This window comes from Salvelinus sp. IW2-2015, linkage group LG37 (genome assembly GCF_002910315.2).
Source record: "Salvelinus sp. IW2-2015 linkage group LG37, ASM291031v2, whole genome shotgun sequence".
In the NCBI taxonomy this organism is placed as follows: domain Eukaryota; kingdom Metazoa; phylum Chordata; class Actinopteri; order Salmoniformes; family Salmonidae; genus Salvelinus; species Salvelinus sp. IW2-2015.
In genome coordinates this window covers 58,962-78,386 of record NC_036876.1, presented here as the reverse complement: position 1 = coordinate 78,386, position 19,425 = coordinate 58,962, and the positions used below count along the sequence as shown (strand labels likewise).

Sequence of the window (19,425 nt, the reverse complement as noted above, 5' to 3'; positions counted from 1 at the left end):
GGCGGAGGTAGCGGTCCTGCTGCTGGGTTGTTGCCCTCCTACGGCCTCCTCCACGTCTCCTGATGTACTGGCCTGTCTCCTGGTAGCGCCTCTATGCTCTGGACACTGCGCTGACAGACACAGCAAACCTTCTTGCCACAGCTCGCATTGATGTGCCATCCTGGATGAGCTGCACTACCTGAGCCACTTGTGTGGGTTGTAGACTCCGTCTCATGCTACCACTAGAGTGAAAGCACCGCCAGCATTCAAAAGTGACCAAAACATCAGCCAGGAAGCATAGGAACTGAGAAGTGGTCTGTGGTCACCACCTGCAGAACCACTCCTTTATTGGGGGTGTCTTGCTAATTGCCTATAATTTCCACCTTTTGTCATTTTCCATTTGCACAACAGCATGTGAAATTTATTGTCAATCAGTGTTGCTTCCTAAGTGGACAGTTTGATTTCACAGAAGTGTGATTGACTTGGAGTTACATTGTGTTGTTTAAGTGTTCCCTTTATTTTTTTGAGCAGTGTAGTATGTATGGTCTATGTTATTGCACTGTATGTATCAGTGAAGACTTCACAGGGGTGGACCATCCTCATTAGTGAATTTCAGAAAAAGAAAAATATTGAAACATTAAAGTTAAAACTATACTAAATATATTCATATGCCTCCAAATAATTGATTAAAACACACTTGCAATAAAGGTCTACAGTAGCCTCAACAGCACTTTGCCGGGTAGCACCATGATGTAGCTGGTGGACATCTAGTTTCCGTCCTTTGAGTAAATTGACTTCAATACAAAACCTAGGAGAATTGTGGTTCTCACCCCCTTCCATAGATTTACACAGTAATAATGAAAACTTCCGGAGGATGTCCTCCAACCTATCAGAGGTCTTGCAGCATGAACTGACATGTTGTCCACCCAATCAAAGGACCAGATAATTAATCTAGTGCTGAAAGCATAAACTACAGCTAACTAGCAGGGCAGTGCTTAAAATGTGGTGAGTAGACAATAGTTGAACAGTTTTGAGCAAATTCATTTCTATTCCAAAATGAAGGAGAAGCAAGTGAGAGAGAGCTATATTTTGTTGTATTTTTTGTTCACTTTCACAGCTAGTGAATGCAGTTAGCTTGTTTAGCCTACTCAAACACCCGGCTCAAACAGAGAGGGATGCTAAGATAGCTAGGTGGCTATGACTATTCAACATCGGGAACTCTTCCCTAGTCAAGGTAAGCTTTTGGTTCTATGTTATTACATCGAACAAAAAAATATAAACGCAACATGTAAAGTGTTGGTCCCATTTTTCATGAGCTGAAATAAAAGATCCCAGAAATTTTCCATACACAGAAAAAAATATGTTTACATCCCTGTTAGTGGGTATTTTTCCTTTGCCGAGAAAATTCATCCACCTGACAGGTGTGGCATATCAAGAAGCTGATTAAACAGCATGATCATTACCTTGTGCTTGGGACAATAAAAGGCCACTCTAAAATGTTCAGTTGTGTGACACAACACAATACCACAAATGTTTCAAGTTTTGAGGGAGCGTGAAATTGGCATGCTGACTGCAGGAATGTCCACCAGAGTTGTTGCCAAATAATTTAATGTTAATTTCTCTACCATAAGCCGGCTCCAATGTCGTTTTAGAGATTTTGGCAGTACGTCCAACCGGCCTCACAACCGCAGACCACATGTATGACGTTGTGGGCAAGCGGTTTACTGATGTCAACATTGTAAACAGGTTATGGTATGGGCAGGCATAAGCTACGAACAACCAACACAATTGCATTTTATCGATGGCAATTTTAATGCACAGAGATACCGTGACGAGATCCTGAGGCTCATTGTCGTGCCATTCATCCACCACCATCACCTCATGTTTCACTATAATAATGCACGGCCCCGTGTGGCAAGAATCTGTACACAATTCCTGGAAGCTGAAAATGTCCCAGTTCCTCCATGGCCTGCATACTCACCAGACATATAACCCAATGAGCATGTGTGGGATGCTCTGGATCGACGTGTACGACATCGTGTTTCAGTTCCTGCCAATATCCAGCAACTTCGCACAGCCATTGAAATGGAGTGGGACAACATTTCACAGGCCATAATCAAACTTGATCAACTTTATGCAAAGGAGATGTGTCGCGCTGCATGAGACAAATGGTGGTCACACCAGATACTCATTGGTTTCCTGATCCACGCCCCTATTTTAAAATATATATATATTTGTGTCCAGATGCATATCTGTATTCCCAGTCATGTGAAATCCATAGATTAGGGCCTAATTCATTTATTTCAATTGACAGTTCATATAAGGAAATCAAACTCAGTAAAATCTTAAATTGTTGCATGTTGCGTTTATATTTTTGTTCAGTATATTATATAGTGATGCTGTTCTCGATGCGGCTGGGCAGGAGGAAAAGATAGGGCAGCTCTAGTCCCTCGTTCTGGGTCAGGATGTGTTCCTCTATCTCCTTCAGTTCCTGTCTGAACTTGTCAATCACCTCCTGGGCCTGGGACTCTGTGAAGTACTGCTCCCGGTACTGACCCAATGGGATCTGGGGGAGAGAGAAGGAAGGAGAGAAGGAAGGAGATAGGTGGGAGAGGAGGAAGGGGAGGAAGAAGGGAGGAGGAAGGGGAGGAAGAAGGGAGGTGGGAGAAGGGGAGAAGTAAGGAGGAAGAGAGAAGGGGAGAAGTAAGGAGGAAGAGATGGGAAAGTAAGGAGGAAGAGAGGAAGAGAAGGAGGAAGAAGGAGAAGTAAAGGAGGAAGAGAGAGAGGGAGAAGTAAGGAGGAAGAGAGAAGGAGAGAAGGAAGGAGGAAGGGGAGAAGTAAGGAGGAGAGAGAAGGGGAGAAGTAAGGAGGAAGAGAGGGAAAGAAGGAAGAAGAGAGGAGAAGTAAGGAGGAGGAGAGAAGGGGAGAAGTAAGGAGGAAGAGAGGGGAGAAGTAAGGAGGGAAGAGGGGAGAAGTAAGGAGGAAGAGAGAAGGAAGGAGGGAGAGAGGAGAGAAGGAAGGAGAGAGAGGGGGAGAAGGAAGGAGGGAGGGAGAGAGGGAAGGAAGGAGGGAGGGAGAGAGGGAAGGAGAGAGGGGGAGAAGGAGGTTGTGTAGGGTTAGTATGGGCTTGGGGCTCAGTAAAGTACTGCTCCTGGTACTGACCCAATGAGAAAAATGGGCGAAAGGAGGAGGAGTAAGGCTCTATACTGGTACTGGTACTGACCCAATGGGACCTGGAGGGAGAGAGGGGGAACTAAAAAGCATGAAAAGAGAGTGGAGAGGAAATAGTCTGTCTGAAGATGTACCAATGAGCTGTTGCCCTACATCTGGGAATTCCAAGACTAGAGAGAAAATGCAAAATGGAGAAGTGAAGAATCCTAGCTTGAAATATTTACATTTAGCTACATGAATCTCTCTGGTTTTATTTTATGATTGAAAGTACAAGGAGTGTTACTTTTTTCACTGCGCCTGGTGATCAGAGTTTCTATGTTTATAACCAAAGGTGGGAAAGAAAAATGAAAGGAGGTGGGAGACGAGCGTTGCATTCTAGTTTCATCCCATTTCATACTATAAATGTGACCCACTGGTGTTGTTTTAACTTACTGCGTCCGGTTGTGGCCGACCCAAGTGCCATGTGATCGCCATCTCCAAACATGTTTGGCTGACGTCTGGGAGGGTGTCCATGATCATCTCCATGGTAACAGCGTCCTTGTCCGTCGGGGGAGGGTGGCGCATTGTGCACGGGGTGTTGGGTACCCACGCACACCAGTCAAACTATGTTAGAGTGAGATGAGTAACTTAATAGGTGTGTGTGTGTTTTGTTTTTTTTTACTATTCTTGTGGGGACCAGACAGAAGTCTCCACAAGAATAGTAAACAAACACAAATTTGAGCTCGGTTAAGATTACTGGTTAGGGAAAATAGGATTTGGAATGGGACTGAATTGTGTGCCCCCACAAGGTTAGCTGTACAAGACTGTGTGTGTACTGTACCTGTCCATTGTTGGTGGCTGCATGCTGTACTGAGCTTGTGAAGATAGCTACACTCAGCAGTGTGATCAGTTCTGTCTTGTTGTGTAGTTCCCTGGCCAGACCTGAGAGGAAGGAAACATCACACACGTCAATATTACCCAGTAAGAAATCATCATGATCAACTAAGGGTCCGTCCGTAGCGCCGCAGATCTGTGTTGCAGAGCGGTTGACATTTAAAGGTCATTTCGGGTTCAGCCGACATATGCAGCATTTTCTGAGAATACAAATTCCACGAACACGGTACCGTTGCCTTTAAATGTCAACCGCTCTGCCATGCAGATCTTCCACGCTTCCGGATTGAATCCAGTCCTGAGTCTGAGGAGGTGGGGGTAGTGGTGGATGACTGACCAAATCTGGGCACATCAACGAAGCCCTCCTCAGCGATGTCCTTTATCCAGGCCTGCAGCTCAGTGTCCTCCACTACATCACTGTCATAATGGTAGTACAGTGACACCATCCCTGAGACAAAACTGGGGAGGGAAAGAGGGGGGGGGAGTGAAATAGCTTATTTTCCCAATGTGCATTTCAACATATCCATATTTCAGGCCTGAAGACCATGTCCTCTCCCTGCTTTCCTCCGACAACCGTATAAACAATATCTCTGTGGTCATAAAGGAGTGGTGATGGGTAATGTACCTGTGTATGGCGTCCCACAGCATCAGGCTGTATTCCCTGTAGAAGTAGTTTCTGAGCTTGGAGGCTCCGCGCTGCTGGAAGTCCTGGTAGGGCTGCAGAGAGCGGTAGGTCAGGACTTTGTACTCATTCTGGGCTAGGATCAGAAGCCCCTCCCCTCCTGTAGACACCACCTGGAGGAACAGTATTTCATCATCAATTATACTCTTGTCTATTTCAAAACTATTCAATGTTTTTAAAAACAGTTTGTTTCTAAAGCTGCCTCAATACAACAATATAGGGTCAGTTGAGCCCTCAAGATACTGGGGTCCTGTGTGGCACCAGGGTTGTGGGTTCAATTCCCACGGGGGGGGGGACCTGTACAAAAATGTTTGCACTCTACTGTAAGTGTCTGCTAAAATGTAAACAAGGAATAGAACGGTAAGACTGACATACCCTTTTGAAGATGCCGTCGGCTGAGAGGAGCTGAGTGCGCCCCCTGCAGTTAATCTCCAGAGTATAGCGCAGGTGAGGAGCCAGGAGCTACAGTAGAGACAGAGGGGTTACCCACAGCACACACCACCCCACCCCCAGGTGAGGAGCCAGGAAGCTACAGTAGAGACAGAGGGGTTAGCCCAAGCACACACCACCCCACCCCCAGGTGAGGAGCCAGGAGCTACAGTAGAGACAGAGGGGTTAGCCACAGCCACACACACTCCACCCCCAGGTGAGGAGCCAGGAGCTACAGTAGAGACGGAGGGTTAGCCACAGCACACACCACCCCACCCCCAGATGAGGAGCCAGGAGCTACAGTAGAGACAGAGGGGTTAGCCACAGCACCACACCACCCCACCCCCAGGTGAGGAGCCAGGAGCTACAGTAGAGACAGAGGGGTTAGCCACAGCATACACCACCCCACCCCCAGGTGAGGAGCCAGGAGCTACAGTAGAGACAGAGGGGTTAGCCACAGCATACACCACCCCACCCCCAGGTGAGGAGCCAGGAGCTACAGTAGAGACGGAGAGAGGGGTTAGCCACAGCACACACCACTCCACCCCCAGGTGAGGAGCCAGGAGCTACAGTAGGAGACGGAGGGTTAGCCACAGCACACACCACTCCACCCCCAGGTGAGGAGCCAGGAGCTACAGTAGAGACGGGGAGAGGGTTAGCCACAGCACCACACCACTCCACCCCCAGGTAAGGAGCCAGGAGCTACAGTAGAGACGGAGAGAGGGTTAGCCACAGCACACACCACTCCACCCCCAGGTGAGGAGCCAGGAGCTACAGTAGAGACAGAGAGAGGGTTACCCACAGCACACACCACTCCACCCCCAGGTGAGGAGCCAGGAGCTACAGTAGAGACGGAGAGAGGGGTTAGCCACAGCACACACCACTCCACCCCCAGGTGAGGAGCCAGGAGCTACAGTAGAGACGGACAGAGGGGTTAGCCACAGCACACACCACTCCACCCCCAGGTGAAGGAGCCAGGAGCTACAGTAGAGACTGAGAGAGGGGTTAGCCACAGCACACACCACCCCACCCCCAGGTGAGGAGCCAGGAGCTACAGTAGAAACGGAGAGAGGGTTAGCCACAGCACACACCACTCCACCCCCAGGTAGGAGCCAGGAGCTACTAGTAGAGACGGAGAGAGGGGTTAGCCACAGCACACACCCACTCCACCCCCAGGTGAGGAGCCAGGAGCTACAGTAGAGACGGAGAGAGGGGTACCCACAAGCACACACCACTCCACCCCCAGGTGAGGAGCCAGGAGCTACAGTAGAGACAGAGAGAGGGTTAGCCACAGCACACACCACCCCACCCCCAGGTGAGGAGCCAGGAGCTACAGTAGAGACGGAGAGAGGGGTTACCACAGCACACACCACTCCACCCACAGGTGAGGAGCCAGGAGCTACAGTAGAACAGAGGGTTAGCCACAGCACACACCACCCCACCCCCAGGTGAGGAGCCAGGAGCTACAGTAGAGACAGAGAGAGGGGTTAGCCACAGCACACACCACTCCACCCCCAGGTGAGGAGCCAGGAGCTACAGTAGAGACAGAGAGAGGGTTAGCCACAGCACAGCACACACCACTCCACCCCCAGGTGAGGAGCCAGGAGCTACAGTAGAGACGGAGAGAGGGTTACCCACAGCACATACCACCCCACCCCCAGGTGAGGAGCCAGGAGCTACAGTAGAGACAGAGGGGTTAGCCACAGCCACAACACCACCCCACCCCCAGGTGAGGAGCCAGGAGCCACAGTAGAGACGGAGAGAGGGGTTACCCACAGCACACACCACCCCACCCCCAGGTGAGGAGCCAGGAGCTACAGTAGAGACAGAGGGTTAGCCACAGCACACACCACCCCACCCCCAGGTGAGGAGCCAGGAGCTACAGTAGAGACAGAGGGGTTACCACAGCACACACCACCCCACCCCCAGATGAGGAGCCAGGAGCTAACAGTAGAGACGGAGAGAGAGGTTAGCCACAGCACACACCACTCCACCCCCATGTAGGAGCCAGAGCTACAGTAGAGACTGAGAGAGGGGTTACCCACAGCACACACCACCCCACCCCCAGTGAGGAGCCAGGAGCTTACAGTAGAGACGGAGAGAGGGGTTACCCACAGCACACACCACCCCACCCCCAGGTGAGGAGCCAGGAGCTTACAGTAGAGACAGAGGGTTACCCACAGCACACACCACCCCACCCCCAGGTGAGGAGCCGGAGCTACAGTAGAGACAGAGGGGTTAGCCACAGCACACACCACTCCACCCCCCCTACCTTATATACTGGATGGACAGCAGGGAGCTGTCGTAGTGTTGACACACAGAACACCTCCACCACCAGGTGAGTCTTCAATAGGTGGGACAGGAGCTGGAACACCTGGAACTCTGGAGTGACGGACCCAGATCTTGGCCAATAGCCAGGCCAGGGGCGGTTTTTAGGCAGGAAGATGGGCGGTCCAAGCCAGGAGTCTGCCCTAGCTGGGGAAGAAGGGGGATAGATAACGTGTATGTTTATGGCTTGACTATCCTTGTTGAGATGACAAATTGAGGCTGTTCTGAGGGCAAAAGGGGTGAAACTCAATATTAGGATTGTGTGTGTGTGTGTGTCCAGCCCTACTTGTATCGGCGATGGGTATGAGTCCCTGGTCTGGGTGTTCATACAAGCAGACAGAGAGGAGCAGCGATGTACTGTGGTTTCCCTCTGATTACGTTGGTAGGAACACCATCCATGATGGCATAGTCTACCAAGTAGATGTTACCCGCCTAGAGAGAGCATGAAAATATGTAGAGACGGTTGAGGTAGGGTTGAGACTAGGGTTTAGGTTTGAGAGTAGGGTTAGGGTTTGAGAGTAGGGTTAGGATTGAGGCTAGGTTTGAGGGCTGGGGTTAGGTTTTGTGACAAGGGTTAGGGTTTGTGACCAGTTAGGGTTGAGCTAGGTTAGGGTTGAGGGCTAGGTTAGGGTTGGGCTAGGTTAGGTTGATAGGGTTAGGGTTGAGGTAGGGTAGGGGTGAGCTAGGCGTAGGCGTTGAGGCTAGGGTTAGGGTTGAGACTAGGGTTTAGGGTTGCAGGCTAGGGTTAGGGTTGAGGCTAGGGTTAGGGTTGAGGTTAGGGTTGTGACCAGGTTAGGGTTGAGACTAGGGTAGGGTTGAGACTTAGGTTAGGGTTGAGGCTAGGGTTAGGGTTGAGGTTAGGGTTGTGACCAGGGTTAGGGTTGAGACTAGGGTTAGGGTTGGACTAGTGGTTAGGTTGAGAGTAGGGTTAGGGTTGAGAGTAGGGTTAGGATTGAGGCTAGGTTGAGGCTGGGTTAGGGTTGTGACAAGGGTTAGGGTTGTAGACCAGGGTTAGGGTTGAGGCTAGGGTTAGGGTTGAGGCTAGGGTTAGGGTTGAGGCTAGGGTTAGGGTGAGACTAGGGTTAGGGTTGAGGCTAGGGTTAGGGTTGAGACTAGGGTTAGGGTTGAGGCTAGGGATGGTTGAACTAGGGTTAGGGTGAGGCTAGGTTAGGGTTGAGCTAGGGTTAGGGTTGAGGTTAGGGTTGTGACCAGGTAGGCGTTGAGACTAGGGTTAGGGTTGAGACTAGGGTTAGGGTTGAGGCTAGGGTTAGGTGAGGTAGGGTTAGGGGTTGAGACTAGGGTTAGGTTGAGGCTATGGTTAGGGTTAGGGTTGAGACTAGGGTTAGGGTTGAGACTAGTGTTAGGTTGAGGCTAGGGTTAGGGTTGAGGCTAGGGTTAGGTTGAGGTTGGGTGTCAGGGGTTAGGGTTAGACTAGGGGTTAGGGTTGAGACTTAGGGTTAGGGTTGAGGGCTAGGGTTAGGGTTGAGGCTAGGGTTAGGTGAGACTAGGCGTTTAGGGTTCGAGGCTATGGTTAGGTTAGGGTTGAGGACTAGGGTTAGGGTTGAGACTAGTGTTAGGGGTTGCAGCTAGGGTTAGGGTTGAGACTAGGGTTAGGGTTGAGCTCAGGGTTAGGGTTGAGGCTAGGGTTAGGGGTGAGACTAGTGGTTTAGGGTTGAGGCTATGAGTTAGAGCGTTAGGGTTGAGACTAGGGTTAGGGTTGAGGACTAGGGTAGGGTTGAGCCAGGTTAGGTGAGGAACTAGGGTAGGGTTGAGGTTAGGGTACGGTTGAGGCTAGGGTTAAGGTTGAGGCTAGGTTAGGGTTGAGACTAGGTGTTAGGGTTGAGGCCAGGGTTAGGGTTGAGGCTAGGGTTAGGGTTGAGACTAGGGTTAGGGTTGAGACTAGGGTTAGGGTTGAGGCTAGGGTTACGGTTGAGGCTAGGGTTAGGGTTAGGTTTAAGAGGGTTTCTGTTTATGCTGGTATCAAACCTTGGGTTTTACGGGCCTATTGCAACCTTCTGCCCTGTTTCTATATTGTACATCAGACCGTTCTAGAGAGGGTGAGAGAACATGATAGACCGACAGCTCCGAGGGGTGACTCATGACAGTTCAGCAACAGGAGGAACATCAGACCGTTCTAGAGAGGGTGAGAGAACATGATAGACCGACATCTCCGAGGGGTCAGGGGTCACCACGACAGTTCAGCAACAGGAGGAAGACAATTATTGATAAAGTGCTGAGGGTAAAATAAGTTACATTTTAAAACAAATGTTATATAATAAAATCATAAAACATGCAAACTGGATCAATTAAATAAATCATTAAATAAATACATAATTGGATATCCCCCCAAGGGATGAAGGGACTAAGTGCACCAAAGATAATTGCTATGGTTAAAGTTCAATGTCTTCCTCTCTAGGTTAGGGTTGAGGGTGGAGTTAGGGTTGAGGGTGGAGTTAGGGTTGAGGGTGGAGTTAGGGTTGAACCAGGATATGGACATGAAGCTAGCATTAGGGTTAGTATAGGGTGACATTTGGAATGCAGACAGAGAGACAGAGGGGCCCCACCTTGAGTTCCTTCTCTAGGGTGGTTCTTGGGGCCAGCGACCCCTGCACCATGTCTCCAGAGACGGGGAAGTTTCCCGGAAGCTTCTTGCAGCACTGGATCATTCTGGGGTTTGAACCGTTCAGACACTGGTATCCGAAGAATGAGTCTTCCTTCCAGTGCTCCATACAGTACTCTGGAACCATAGGGAGAATCAATTGATCAATCACAAAATAAAAAAGTACTGTCTGAATAAACAATTCTTAATATAACAATTTACACTAATATATAATAGGACTGACAGGGTAAAGACAGAGAAGGCTTAGACCGTACAGATGTAGGATCTTAGTTTGACCAGTTTGCTACAGCAGGAAATGTGGATTATTATGTGGATTATAATTCATGGACATTTTTCATTAGGGTTAGGGCAAATCAAGTCTGACATTTTAAAGTGGAATAGATCAAACTTTAGAAGCCTTTTAAAACCTTGAATACCCTTCAAGTTTGCATTTACATCTGTGCAGAAAAATTGTAAGCAACATAAGAGTGATCTGTAGTGTCAGAATATGAATAATGGACTATATATTGAAGGAGAAACAATTGTTTAATCAAAGATTGAAAATGCTAAATACTGACCGAGTTACACACACTGGTGTTACAATATTCAGAGGCCTCACTTCCCCAATGAAACAGGAAGAGACAGCTATAAAAAGTGTTGGCCTATACTCTACGAGGAATAGCACCTCTAACTCTAATTAAGTACATGGCCAAAAGTATGTCGAACATCTCACTCCAAAGTATGTCGAACATCTCATTCCAAAGTCATGGGCATTAATATGGAGTTGGTCCCCCTTTGCTGCTATAAAATACTCCACTCTTCTGGGAAGGCTTTCCACTAGATGTTGGAACATTTCTGCGGGGACTTGCTTCCATTCAGCCACAAGAGCATTAGTGAGGTCGGGCACTGATGTTGGGTGATTAGGCCTGCCTCACAGTCGGCGTTCCAATTCATCCCAAAGGTGTTCAATGGGGTTAAAGTCAGGGCTCTGTGCAGGCCAATCAAGTTATTCCACACCGATCTCGACAATCTCATTTCTGTACACTTCACAATAACAGCACTTACAGTTGACCGGGGCAGCTCTAGCAGAGAAGAAATTTGACTAACTGACTTGTTGGAAAGGTGGCATCCTATGACTGTGCCACGTTGAAAGTCTAGTGATGCGCGGGTTGACTCATAACCCCAGTCCCCACGGTTATATCCCACTGGGCGGACAGTTTTGGAGTCATTAAATATTGTGTGGCTGTGAAGGGCGGGCGGGTTGAATAGTTTGGCCATGTTGTTTACCTGTAGTATTACGTACAACAGTACCCACAATGCTCTATTAAGTAGTCTATTTATGTGCCACTGTACTCTACCAGATATGGGGCTCCTGAGTTTCCAGAAGCATCGTTTGAAGTCATCCAGATTGTCCCATGACTTCCCGAACATGATGGCTAGCTTCTTCAAAGACAGCTTAGAAGACTGAAAGAGGGGGGAGGGAATGAGGGATGGGGAGGGAATGAGGATGGGAGAATGGGATGGGGGGGGGGGAGACAGACAACAGGAAAGACCATTTTCAAACACATTTTCTTAAAATAAGGAAGCTACTACAGTTGAAGTCAGAAGTATACATCACTTAGGTGAGTCATTAAAATCGTTTTTCAACCATTCCACAAATTTCTTGTTAACAGACTATAGTTTTGGCAAGTCGGTTAGGACATCTACTTTGTGCATGACACAAGAAATCTTTCCAACAGTTGTTTACAGACAGATATTTCACTTATAATTCACCGTATCACAATTCCAGTGGTCAGAAGTTTACATACACTAAGTTGACTGTCGCTTTAAACAGCTTGGAAAATTCCAGAAAATTATGTCATGGCTTTAGAAGCTTCTGATAGGCAATTGACATCATTTGAGTCAATTGGAGGTGTACCTGTGGATGTATTTAAAGGCAAACCTTCAAACTCAGGCCTCTTTGCTTGACGTTATGGAAGGATCAGAATAAATCTGCCAAACCTCAGAAAAAGAATGGAGACCTCCACAAGTCTGGTTCATCCTTGGGAGCAATTTCCAAATGCCTGAAGGTACTACATTCATCTGTACAAACAATAGTACGCAAGTATAAACACCATGGGACCACGCAGCCGTAAACCACTCAGAAGGAGATGCGTTCTGTCTCCTAGAGATGAACGCACTTGGTGCGAAAAGGCAAATCAATCCAGAACAAACAGCAGCAAAGGACCTTGTGAAGATGCTGGAGGAAACAGGTACAAAATAATCTACATTCATAGTAAAAACGAGTCTCATATCGACTTAACCTGAAAGGCCGCTCAGCAAGAAGGAAGCCACTGCTCAAAACCGCCATAAAAAAGCCAGACTACGGTTTGCAACTGCACATGGGGACAAAGATCATACTTTTTGAGAAATGTCCTCTGGTCTGATGAAACAAAAATAGAACTGTTTGTCCATAATGACCATCGTTATAATTGGAGGAAAAGTGGGAGGCTTGCAAGCCGAAGAACACCATCCAACCGTGAAGCACGGTGTGGCAGCATCATGTGGTGGGTGCTTTTGCCAGGAGGACTGGTGCACTTCACAAAATAGATGTCAGGAAAATTATGTGGATATATTGAAGCAACATCTCAAGACATCCAGTCAGGAAGTTAAAGTTTGGTCGCAAATGGGTCTTCCAAATGGACAATGGCCCCAAGCATACTTCCAAAGTTGTGGCAAAATGCGTAAGGAAAACAAAGTCAAGGTATTGGAGTGGCCATCACAAAGCCCTGACCTCAATCCTATAAAAATTTGTGCCAGAACTGAAAAAAGTGGTTGACAAGGAGGCCTACAAACCAGACTCAGTTTAAACCGGCTCTGTCAGGAGGAATGGCTAAAATTCCTTGTAGAAAGCTTGTGGAAGGCTACCCAAAATGTTTGACCCAAGTTAAACAATTTAAAAGCAATGCTACCAATACTAATTGATTGTATGTAAACCTCTGACCACTGGGAATGTGATGAAGAAATAAAAACTGAAATAAATCATTCTCTTTACTATATTCTGACATTTCACATTCTTAAAATAAAGTGGTGATCCTAACTGACCTAAAGCAGGAATTTTTTACTAGGATTAAATGTCAGGAATTGTAAAAACTGATTTTAAATGAATTTGGCTAAGTGTATGGAACTTCCGACTTCAACTGTATATTAGGCAATGTGGAAGGCTCTCTTACTTCTCGGTTTTTGAAATTTTATTTATCTTTTTTTGCTTCTTGACTTTTTTTTTTGCATGTTAAGGGGGGTGTTCTGTATGACTCACGCGTACTGTAAGGAGCCCTCAAAGTCACTCCTCTTCTCATTGTCGAAGCGAACATCCTGATGAAGGTCTGCCTCGGTCTTCGCATCAATACACTTGGGAATCCCAGGAGCCCATGCAACCCATCTGGATAAACAGACAAACACAACCGCAAGAACTTGGTTCAGTTTCTGGAGGGATTGGAATTGAGACGTGTGTGTGTGTGGAAAATTGTGTGTATTCGTGTCTGTGCATGTACACATACTGTAAATGGATGCATGTGTCTCTAACAACATTTCTGTAATGTAACTGACCTGTATACTGCCTGTCTCTCCTGCAGTTCTGCTTTTCTGTGAGCCAAAAGCTGAGGAGAGGTGTCGTCACTGAGTCTCATTGCTGAAGGAGGGAGTGAGAGAGAGCGGGGGAGAGAAAGAGAACAAGATAGAGACAGAGAGATGACTCACTCACATCCTTCTCTAACCTCTATTTGACCTTCATCCTTTGTTTTCACCAAATCTAGGACACAGATCTAGGATCAGCTTTCTCGCCCCAAAACCTAACCTTTATCACAAAACTTGAGATCAGTATCTTGAAGGGCAACCTCTTTCTTTTACCATTTACCTGTGCCTTCTCGTAGCTCCACCTTGACATTTCCTATGAGCCAGCGGTTACAGGGGAAGGTGAGGGCTGTACCACCACCTGGTGGCGTCACGGTGACATAGAGACAGAACCAGTTATCCTCTACCCAGTACCTCTGTTTCTCCAGACGCACCAAAAGGACACGACCCAGAGGAGCCGGGCTACACACCTTGTATTCATCCACCTGGAGGGGAGGGAGAGAAAGATAGGGAGGGAGTTAGCGAGGGAGGGCGAGAAAGATAAGGAGGGAGTTAGCGAGGGAGAGGGAGCGAGGGAGAGAGGAATGAATGAGGGAGGGAGGGAGGGAGAGAGGAATGAGCGAGGGAGAGATAGGGAGGGAGGGAGGGAGAGAGAGAGAGAGGAGGAGATGTTATACTGATCCTTTTGAGTGCGAGAGAACACAACACACCACACACACACACACACACAACACAGTACTGCTATACTCACCGCTCCTCCTACAAGAAGTCCAGTCCAGGGTTATCCAGTGTTGTTTCTCGCTGTCTCCTTTCTCTCCCACCAGAGTAATGTATATGTATTATTGGTCCCTGAATACTCTGATGTGCCTGTAGCAACTGTCCACATTTACTCCTCCATCTAAACACACACACACACACACACACACACACACACACACACACACACACACACACACCCACACACACACACACACACACACACACACAATGTTGACAAAATATTTTTTATGACCTCCAAAATGACAAAACACTGTCCCCACATCTACTGGCAACTGGCATGCAATGACCTGTCGTAGTGGAGGAACGAGCCTACATCTGTGTGCCTAAGGGTCAATTCTACAGAGGAGTCTAAGGACATGCATGGATGAGTAGCCTACACCAAGTTAGACAGTTATGAGAAACATACCTGTTAGGAACATACACTGCACCTCTAGACTTGGACCCTAGACTTACAATGGAGGGAAAATACATCCTCAAGCTCTTAAATCAACTTGACATATGAGGGGACAGATTTAGTAACTTAGAACACTTTTATTATGTGTATCGTACCAGGTACTCTAGATACACTCAGTACCCCTATGAGGATATCCAGGTAAACAGGTAGATACACTCAGTACCCCTATGAGGGTAAACAGGTAAACAGGTAGATATACTCAGTACCCCCTATGAGGATATCCAGGTAAACAGGTAGATATACTCAGTACCCCTATGAGGATATCCAGGTAAACAGGTAGATATACTCAGTACCCCTATGAGGGTAAACAGGTAGATATACTCAGTACCCCTATGAGGATACCAGGTAAACAGGTAGATATACTCAGTACCCCTATGAGGGTAAACAGGTAGATATACTCAGTACCCCTATGAGATATCCAGGTAAACAGGTAGACTATACTCAGTACCCCTATGAGGGTAAACAGGTAGAATAACTCAGTACCCTCTATGAGGATATCCAGGTAACAGGTAGATATACTCAGTACCCCTATGAGGGTAAACAGGTAGATATACTCAGTACCCCTATGAGGATATCCAGGTAACAGGTAGATATACTCAGTACCCCTATGAGGGTAAACAGGATAGATAACTCAGTTCCCCTATGAGGATATCCAGGTAAACAGGTAGATATACTCAGTTCCCCTATGAGGATATCAGGTAACAGGTAGATATACTCAGTACCCCTATGAGGGTAAACAGGTAGATAATACTCAGTACCCCTATGAGGATACAGGTAAACAGGTAGATATACTCAGTACCCCTATGAGGGTAAACAGGTAGATATAACTCAGTACCTCTATGAGGATATCCAGGTAAACAGGTAGATATACTCAGTACCCCTATGAAGGTAAACAGGTAAACAGGTAGATATACTCAGTTCCCCTATGAGGATATCCAGGTAAACAGGTAGATATACTCAGTACCCTATGAGGGTAAACAGGTATACACTCAGTACCCTATGAGGGTAAACAGGTATACCACTCCAGTTCCCCTATGAGGGTAAAGCAGGTAGATACACTCAGTACCCCTACGGATGTACTGTGAGCTGGGAAAACGCCAGACTCTTACCTCACTTTAAGCTGCTGTTTGCACCTGTGCTTTTAGATGTCATTTTTTTCTAGTGTGTAGTCGGTTCAGCGCTTTCCCTACAGTGATGTCACTTATTAACTTAGGCTGCCTCCAAAATGGCACCCTATTCCGTATGTAGTGCACTACTTTTAACAGGCCCCTATGGACCCTGGTCAAAAGTAGTGCACTATATAGGGCATAGGGTGCTATTTGTGACGCAACCCAAAGATTGTTGCCAAGTAGTTTCGTATTGGCTCAGTTGGTAGAGCAGGGTGCTTGCAACACTGGGGTTGTGGGTTCAATTCCCATGGGAATGGACTACTGTAAGTTGTTCTGGATAAGAGTGCCTGCTAAATGATTTAAAGTGAAAAATGCAGTGTAACTCTCACAGAACAGGTTATGTTTGCCTGTGATACAGTGTGGGTGGTGCCATTGTTATCAAACAATAGCGTTGAACGGTTGCACAATCCCGTGTAGGCTTTCTTTAGAATTTACTTCAACAGTCAAGTAAATGAATACCCACATGCCTTGGGGCAAGTGCTATTTTTACTATATTATAGCGAAAACAACGATATCAAATGTATTTATAAAGGCCTTTTTACATCAGCTGATATCTCAAAGTGCTGTACAGAAACCCAGCCTAAAACCCCAAACAGCAAGCAATGCAGGTGTAGTAGCAGCTGAACAGAAATATCACATCTTTGTGTAGGTGCTATTGGTGTTCTATTATAATAGCATTCTAAGGGTATTCCAATCCTTCAGGCAGTACAATTTACTGTGAGAGTTGAGTCAGAATTCTATTCATGTATTCTATTCATTTTATTTCTATAATCACCCCTTTGTGTAGGTGGTATTTCTGTTCTATTATAGCATTCTGGAAGTAACCCAATCCTTTAGGCTGTAGTAGACTGTACGGTGAGAGTTGAGCCAGCTAGTGGATGAACTGGAACAGTGGCTCATTGGGAAATGCATCATATGTACCAGTTGGTTGTATTCATGTCGTTTTAAAGGTTTAAACTATCAGCTTTAAAAAGGTTTTCCCCGTTAGAGGCAATAGTGCCATACTGCGCGGTTCTGAGCATAGCTTGTTCCGAAGACAAGGATGAAAAGACGCCGTTCTAAACTTGAGAACATGTCCACAGTCCCTGTCCTACAACCTGGTCTCAAAGACTACCAGCGCAAACTTCTGCTTTTCAGCCATACAAATGCAGATAGAGATTTCGGACACCAAGCATTGCAATAAAGGAAATTACTGTGTGGTATTTTGTTTGCCATGTTTAAATTACAACATAGTGCAGATTCAGTTAAGTCAACCATTCGGATGCAGGTAGTTATTTATAACACTACACAGTCTGGTTTTAGTCTCATACACCACAATGTGAGTACCGACTGTAGCTTACAGAACTACTACTGCACAGTCTCACATCTACACTCTCTGTTCTCCTCAAATTACTGAACAGAGGATTTTTCAAGTTCAAACTGTTCAAAATGTTCAATACTTTTCTACCTTGCGTTTCAGTATGTTTCTACCTTGCATTCCTATAGCATTCCCTTAGGTACAAACCCAGTCCACAGTAAAAACAAAAAGGTAAAAGGAAGGACATACCTCAGCTGTTAGTGAAAGGAACAGAAAGTCCACTGTCTAACGTTTCTCTTTGCCTCTCTCTCTTTCTCCCTCTGCTCTTTGTTCCTGTGTCAGTAACTCTCTCTCTCTTCCCCCTCTCTCTGAAATCTCACAGTTAGCTTGTTCACACTACTGTGCACCAGTTCAGTGGTCCAACTGCAATCTGCTATGTTGCAAACATCATCTCTGATGAGACCACATCTCTCCCTTTCTCGATCATTCACATGCTCTTACTACCTGTCCACATTTCCAAACTAAGGAATTGGCTTCTCACCCTCTCTTTCTCACTTTGTTTAGGTCTACACACACCCTTCCTCTGCTCCCCCTTCCACTCTCTCACTCGAGCACAAGGAAGTACACCAACTTCAACGAGTCCCTACAGACAGATAAGGTTGACAAACAATCACTATCTGAGAGATCTTTCAAAACCTGCAGTCTAAAATATGTAAACACAACAAGCATCTCTCCTCAACATACACCTCCATACAATAGTTTACGCACTATGATGTTATATATAATAGTGTCTTAGTGTAACATCTGATGTCCTCTTTAGACAACCCCTGTAGGGAAGTCTAATACCGAGAATCTAAAAAAGGAAATGCCTTCAGAGAAAATATGACTTGACATTCAAATGAGGTTCTCACATACAGTACCAGTCAAGTTCGCACACACCTACTCATTCAAGGGTTTTTCTGAATTTTTTTTACATTGTAGAATAATAGTGAAGACATCAACACTATGAAATAACACATAGCTAGAAAAGTGAGATAAATTACAGAGGACTGTGTCTGTGGCTTTAGACCTGCAGCAGTAAACATTTCAGTTAAAAGGTACAACGCATCAAAAAATAAATAATATATACATACAGTACCAGTCAAAGGTTTGGACAAACCTACTCATTCAAGTGTGCAAAGCTGTCAAACATCAAAAAACATGTTTTTATTTGTTTAACAATTTTTTGGTTACTACATGATTCCATTTTTGTTATTTCATAGTTTTGATGTGTTCACTATTATTCTATAATGTAGAAAATATTAAAACTTGTAACTGGTACTGCATGTCAACAAGCACCCTGTCAGTCACTCTGCTAAAAGCTTCTATGCAGCCCGGACTCAGGGGTAGACGTAACATAGGCACATAGGTAGATGTAAATCCTGGAACACTCCAATTAGTATGATACTGTATGATATGTTTTGTGTGGTATGTATTCATTTGTGGATGTCCATCATCTATTTCAAATGATATGTTAGGAAATACAATTTGTACAATATGTTACAAATTCCAATGTGTTGTGGCTAATGCTGGCTAGGTGGCCAACGTTAGCTAGGCTAGGGGTTAGGTTAAATGGTTAGGGGTTAGGTTAAATGGTTAGGAGTTAGGTTAAATGGTTAGGGTTAGGAGTTAGGTTAAATGGTTAGGGTTAGGAGTTAGGTTAAATGGTTAGGAGTTAAAATGGTTAGGAGTTAGGTTAAAATGGTGGAGGTTTAGGTTATTAATGGTTAGGAGTTAGGTTGAATGGTTAGGGTTAGGAGTAGGTTAAAGTGGTTAGGTTAGGAGTTAGGTTAAATGGTTAGGTTAAATAGGTTTAGTGAGGGTTAGGAGTTAGGTTAAATGGTTAGTGAGTTAGGTTAAATGGTTAGGAGTTAGGTTAAAATGGTTAGGAGTTAGTTTAAATGAAATGGTTAGGGTTAGGAGTTAGGTTAAATGGTTAGGGTTAGGAGTTAGGTTAAATGGTTAGGGTTAGGAGTTAGGTTAAATGGTTAGGGTTAGGGGTTAGGTTAAATGGTT

At 46.0% G+C, this 19,425-nt stretch overlaps 1 pseudogene; it reads right to left on the bottom strand.

Moving 5' to 3' along the window:
- Positions 1-732: 732 nt before the first annotated feature.
- LOC111960467 (polyunsaturated fatty acid lipoxygenase ALOX12-like) lies at positions 733-14,568 on the bottom strand (annotated as a pseudogene).
- Between the last annotated feature and the right edge of the window lie 4,857 nt (positions 14,569-19,425).